The sequence below is a fragment of the Solanum dulcamara genome, chromosome 8, assembly GCF_947179165.1.
Source record: "Solanum dulcamara chromosome 8, daSolDulc1.2, whole genome shotgun sequence".
Taxonomy (NCBI): Eukaryota; Viridiplantae; Streptophyta; class Magnoliopsida; order Solanales; family Solanaceae; genus Solanum; species Solanum dulcamara.
In genome coordinates, this window is record NC_077244.1 from 18,031,007 (window position 1) to 18,038,557 (window position 7,551).

Consider the following 7,551-nt stretch of genomic DNA (forward strand, 5'->3'; position numbering starts at 1 on the left):
TATGAGTCCTTTCCAACCTATTTAGTATATTGCGCTATTTCAATATCTTCCTTTACATCACCTATACTTTAGGTTACCCATGTATGAAACCTTAATACAATCATGAGGTACTTAGAATCCTCAATATACAGTACAAACTCTAGTCTAAACACTGGTACTCGATTAATATCCTTAATGTAGCAGTGCATTTCAAGCCACATTCCATTTATCCTAATTAGTAATATACATGTTTTCAAGTCAATTTTATGATTTTCAAGTTAATTGATCATTTATTCATATTTTACCCTAATTTCCAAAAATGAATTATGATTATGCATTTCAATTATGCTCATGAATTATAAGTGTGTTTCAAATTGTAGTTTTCATGCAAACAATGTGGTTCCTTAAGTCCTAATGATATGAACTATTTATGTATGAATTGTAATGTGGAAGGACAATACTCACATTGCACTTATGTTATGAAATGAGCTATTCTATGTATTTCAAACCTTGATCATGTTTATGATATATGTTAACTATGATTACTATGTTATGATATGTAACCTATGGGATTTGACTTAGCACCGAGTGGAATTGAGGTGGGGGTCCTACCAAAAGCCTTAGTAGCAACCTCGTGTCTCTTAAACTACGTGCCACCGTAGGTTGCCTTCATGAATTAGCTTGTGGATCCACATATAGCATATGTACATTACCTACCTAGCGGGGTAGGGTCTACCTTGGCAAGTATATTCCCTCTTTTTGGTGTAGGGGCAACATCGGTATTCCATTTTATAGCTCAATGCATTATTGGAACTGGTTTGGAATGACAAACAACTCTAGATTCGGGGGTTCTTGCTATAGCCGAACTCACATGGTCTTAATGTCAATTATGATTCCTATCCCACATATGTATGATCTATTATGTATTTTCACAATCTAAATTATGCTTTTTAAATACTTTGATCATTATGATTCTCTCATATCTTTAGTCATCTTATCTTATGATGTACTTTACTTGACCATTGCATCCCATTATTTACGTTGTATATTATGCCCACATACTTAGTACATTCAAACATACTAACACATATCATTACCTACATTGTCTCAAAATATAGGGGTTGAGGTTGATGATCGTATCCATCCATGTTGCTATTTGATCTTTCCTATCCGACGAAGTTGTGGTAAGTCCTCATCTATTCGAGGACAAGCTATAGAGTTGGTTATTGTTTCCAAAGATTTTTGTTATATTTTATTTTGAGGGTGATCTAGGGAAATGTCTTAGTCCCCTCCCACGTTCCTGAGTAGAGGCATCTAGTTGGACAAATGTTTCGAGTTTATGTTGTCATGTGTATTCTTCATTTACTATTCATCATTTAGACTATATTATGATGTTTCCGCTTTTAATTTACCTTATGTATGCTTATGATATGAATAATAGATTTGTTTAGAGCCCTTCGAGGTTTTGATCATCGTGTTACGACTAGGCCCTAGGTAAGGTCGTGACACCGATGCAAGCTCAAGGTCATAGGTTGGATAATTCCATTTATGCACCTTAACTTGCCTAGAGGAATAGGCTATTACCTTACCATGATGCATCAAAACACAACCAAGACCAACCCTTGATTCATCACAATACACCACAAAACCATCGGACCTTTCCAGCAAGGTCAAATAGGAGCAGTAGTGGGACGATCTTTCAACTCTTAAAAACTCTTTTCACAAGCTTTCTACCATTGCAACTTCACCTTCTTTTGAATCAACTTGGTCAAAGGTGATGAGATCGATCAAAATCCTTCCACAAATCTCCTATAGTATCCGGCTAGGCCCAAAAACCTCTAATATCTGAAGGAGATAATGGTCTAGGATAATGTTTAACCGCATCGGTTTTCTTAGGATCAACCATAATCACTTGACCGGACACAATGTGACCAATAAAAGCCACCCCCTTAACCAAAACTCACACTTATTGAACTTGGCAAATAAATTCTTGTCCCTTAGAGTTTCCAACACAATCTTCAAGTAATTAGCATGCTCCTCCTTATTCTAAGAGTAACCCAAAATGTCATCAACGAATACAATCACAAATATGTCTAAATATTGGTTGAACACCCTATTCATTAAATCCATGAAAGCCACGGGTGCATTGGTCGAACCAAACGACAAAACTAAGAACTCATAATGTACATACCTTATTCGAAATGCCATTTTGAGAATATCACACTCCCTTATATTTAGTTGATGATAACCAAAATGAGATCAATCTTAGAGAAATAACTTTCCCCTTTCAATTGATAAAACAAATCACCTCGGAACTGGATATATATTCTAGATGGTTACTTTGTTCAATTATCGGTAATTGATGCGAATACGTAGAGAACCATACTTCTTTCTAACAAACAAAATGAGAGTACCCCATGAGGATATACTTGGTCTAATAAAACCTTTGTCTAACAAGTCTTTCAATTGGTCCTTCAACACCTTAACTTTACCAGGGCCATTCGGTAAAGAGGAATGGAAATAGGTTGAGTACCCGAAAGAAGATCTATCCAAAGTCAATTTCCCTTTTGGGAGAAACACTTGGTAAATCATCAGGAAACACATCAAAAAACTCATTCACAATAGGGACCGACTCTAGATTAGGGGCTTCAGAATTTTCATCCCTAACCCTCCAAATATGGTAAATGCAACCCTTGGAAAACATTTTTCAAACTTAAGGCATGAAATGAATTGACCTTTGAACATAGAATTACTACCCTCCTATTCTAAGATTGGCTGTTTGGGAATTGGAACTTAACTACTCGGGTCCTATAATTAATACAAGCATAACATGTGTATAGCCAATCCATACCAAGAATAACATCAAAATCATTCATATAAATCTCAACTTGATCACATAGTATCTTTATGGAAGGTCAAAACTGGACAACTCCTATAGACTCTTTTAGCCACAACCGACTCACCTACGGGAGTATAAATGGACAAAGGCTCTAACAATGTCTCAAGACTAACATCAAATCTCATGACCACATAAGGGGAAAAAAAGACAAATATTCATCCGGATCAATTAAATCATAAACATCAAAGTAAAAGACCCGTAACATACCAGCAGAAATATTGGGAGTCTTCTCCACCTCTTGCATGTTACACCCCGTACATTGGTACCTTGGAATGTTTCTTAAGTTTCTTATGTTTCTGGGAAGGCTCTTTTTCTTAGAAGTTGTCATGTGAGTCAGATAATCTATAATGCAATTAAACAACTCTAAGGAAGGGAGAATGTGATACCCCATAGTAGAAAAGGTTGGAAATAGGGTTATGAGAAGTAGGAAGGAGTTGGAGGCAAAGTAATGAGTCGTAGGACTCGACTTACTTACGTAAACTACAAACTTGGATGGCTTATAAAATATATCCACTTGAGTACACGTCGAGCTTAAGTAGCAAGAAATACATAAGCTCTTGAAGTGAGATGAGATTACGAACTCACGAAAAAGAAATAAGAAAACGACGCGCCTACGCGAAGCAAGTAGGTGATGCACCTACTTGGAAAAGTAGGTGATGCACCTACTTAGGGTCAATTAGGTGATGCAGCAGCTTGGGGTGGACCCACCTGCCACATGGCAGCATATGATTGGTTGCATGAGATAACATGACTACCTAAGGGATTAACACGTGTCACCCTTAGGGGATGACACATTTCACTCTCCAAAAAGGTTATATACATGTGTAAAGATGACTAATATATATTGGACTTTATTTTACAACCAAAAAATGTGGGAGAGAGGGAGAGAAAAACGTAAAGAACAAGAGAAAGAGAGCCACGGATTTGGCTCAATTAAAGGTAAGGTTTTGGATTTCGCTCCATGAATTAATTATTTAAGATATCATACCATTATATAGAGGTATTTAATAATGTAAAATTTCATTTTGGGGCAGCAAGGAAGAGATACAAACATTCCGTTAATTTTCAGCATGTTAAGAGAACTTCTGAGACAAGTTTTAGCAAGTTTTAGTAAGGTATGGCCTGGTTCTCTACTTACACGTTTTGGTAAGGGTTTTTACATGATATGAAGGTTTTAATAATTTAATTGTATTATTTGGAGAAGTACCACATGGATAGAAAATAGCCACGATGTTTCAGCCGCAATTAAGAAACTTTCGGGATAGGTTTTGGCAAGTTTTGTCCAATTTTGGGTATTAAGGTCTTTTATTTAAATTTGGAGTTTCGTGTGTGGTTATGGAGTGTATTACATGTCTTATATGTGTCTGGAAGTATTAAAATTGCACAAGGATGCTTGACGTTAGAAACAAACTAAATTAAGATCGATATAGTTAAACAAAAGTCGAATAGTGTGTTGTGGTTGTCGTGCTATTCTTGAAGGTGGTTTGATTATGGGTTGAAGGAATGGAAAGTATTCTAAAAGGGGTTTATATTCTGCTGGTTTCAGCCACATGACTCTCCATTTCGTAGGGTTAAAGGTTTTACAAAATAGAGACTAAACACCCTATTTTGGTATCGTAGTTTTGAACGAGTTGTTTGGAGTTTGTATCTTGTAATGTTAAAGTGAATTACTTGTATATGTGCTATAGGTTGTTGTTGTTGGTTGGCCATGGTAATTAGGGATGTAATTGGAAGTTCGGATAGGGCATGTTATTGGATAGGTGCTGCCCAATCTCCGTTAACTCCTTAACTAACTAAAGAACTAGTACTGAACTTGTCTAAGGAAATGGATAAGGGATTGGTTCCTATAGGTAAGTGGTGGTAGAATTACAAGCTGGAAAGTAGAAGTTCACTAACCTTAGAATTACTTTCATGTTAAATAGGTTCAAGAGACGATAAGGCAAACGTTTTAAGAGTAATCCGTAAGCGGTATGTAAAGCTTACGTTTCCTCCTTTTGGCGTGTTTTTGGCATAAGTATGTAAAGCTTATTCTTTCTCTTGGCATGTTTTGACATAAGTATAAAAATCTAATCTTTCTTTTGGCATGGTGTTTATGAAATAAATATATGAATTTTTTATGGTTCCAAGAAAGTTCCTATTCCTTGAGCCACTAGTATGGCTAATTTCTTTATTTCCAAAAGACATTTTATTATGCTTTGATGCGAGTATATAATTCCAGAAGTTTTATTTTGATGTAATCCATAGTGACTTTCAAAAGGTACTTGATATGATTCTTGTCTTGATTTTGAACGATAGCTTATTTTAATTATTCCATTGAGCCCCATAATATATTTTGAAATATGGAAACAATTTTAGAAAGACTATTTTGATATAGACCATCGTGACATCTGAAAGACATGCACTATGATTATCGCTCAATTTCTCCTATATGACGTGGCATCAGAGTTATGCTATCGAGTCTCTAAAAATGTTTTGTATTTTATATTGCATTTATTTCTCACTACTCCACTCGTGAATGCCTCAATGTTTCTTTCACTAAGCCCGGGCCAGGATTTGTTATCATGCGTACTTCTTTGCATTTTTCGCTATGCCCCGATGTGAGGGGGCAGGTACGACCTGTACATGAGATTTGTGGAGTTATGATATGCCATGTACACATCTGATATGATATGATCTTATATGACCATCTGATATGATATGATCTGTTACAGAGATATTCCCTACTGTGGAGTTATGATGTATTGTGGCACCAGTAATGGGGCGGCGACCATGATTTGTTCACCGAGTCCCATAATGAGGTCGGATATGGCATATGTTTTCTGCATACATTATCTGTGGTTATGAAAAGCATTTTCGTATTCTAGATATTTTGCTCATTTTTGCATCTTCTGTTTTGGTAATGGCTTTACTAATTACAATCCATGCTTTACATACTCAGTACATTATCCTCTTTTTTCAGGGGGGCTGCGTTTCATGCCCGCAGGTACAGATGCTCGGTTGCTGATCCACTCCCCTAAGATATCCACCCTATTGGTTGGCAGTGCTCCTTTGTTCAGAACCCTATTTTGGTACTAATTTTTCTATTGTACATTTGTACATGTTGGTTAAGGGTATGATGGGGCCATGTCCCATTCTATGACATGGCTATCATTCTGTAGAGGTTTGTAGACTTGTGATGGGGTTATGTATATATTTTTTAGGCTTGTGTTCAGTGATGGCCTTAACAGCCTTCATGTGCCACATTTATTTTCGTGCACTCTTTAGCGGTCTATTTTGATTTTCTCATTTGTTTAGTCTGCTAACATACTCATTGGGGTTAAAGGTATGTATGGGGGCCCAAATCGGGTACCAGTCATGGCCTATGGAGTTGGGTCGTAACAGAAGTGATATCAGAGCGGTTCATCCTTGGAGTGTCTACAGACCGTGTGTAGTAGAGTCTTGTTTATCGGTGTGTTGTACACCATATCTATAGACATGAGGCTATAGGATATTTAGGATGTTACCTTTCTTTCATATCTAAGATCGTGCGATAAAGCTGGGTCATAAGGAATGAAATTCCTCATACTAACCTATGGTTTTAGTAGAAGGACAACATCGATAGAAGAAGGTGACTGATGATATTGGAAGTTACAAAGTATGCAAGTAAGTAAAGGCATGAAATATATATGACACCTAGATCTGGATAGAATGACATATTAAGGCACCGACTGAGTTGATACACCGCGATAAATGGTGACGAGCTGATCAAATAATTTCTATCATCCCATATATAACTTATAAAGATACTATCATCTGAAAGTATAATTGAAAATACCCATAATTTATATCATGAAACCTAAGGATCAATATTGAAGAATTCATTGAAAAACTCTTCAATTCAATGCAATACCCATCAATTTATATTAAAATAGACTCATAATCATAATTATAATCATAATTCATGCAATTGAAATAGAGATTCCCATACGAATAAATACTTTAACTGATTGAAAAAGTAGGATTTTGTTGGGCTCCATGGGTGAAAGTACCCTAGGATAAATTACTCACATAACTTGAGTGAGAAGACCAAAGAATTTGAGAGTTTTGATACAGAGCTTGAGTGAATTTTTTGGAGGTCTTCAATGGAGTCCTTGAGAGCTTTTGTAGAGAGAGAAATATTTGAATAGGTGAATTGTGATTGAATGAATGAAATTAAAGGTTTAGGATAGTTTAGAGAGTAGAATTAGGCTCTAAAATGTCTAGGTTCATTAACTAACAATTAGGGAAATATCTAAAGTGCCCTTACTTAAAACTGAATTCAAACAAAAATCATTCCCCAGGTCTGCGATGCGAAGCTACTTCCAGTTAGGCCAATTTTTAGAGAATGAGATTTTGGCCAGATTTTGACTCAGGGAAAAATTACACTGAACGGGAACAAGTGGGCGATACGGAACTACCGCGCACTTCACTTTTTGGATAATTTCTTGAAAAATATATCTTTTGATATACAGGTCGTAAAAATTTCCCAAGACCACTCCCCACAGACTTTGAACCCTTGATCGAGATTTCGAACTCGTATTTGCCAAAAAGAATATGAATAATGTGTTATGAAAGCGACGTAATCTCAAGGCATTTTTAAGGCACTTGTGAGATTTTTTTATGAATGTTACATGCGATTGTGTTTTCTTTGAAGA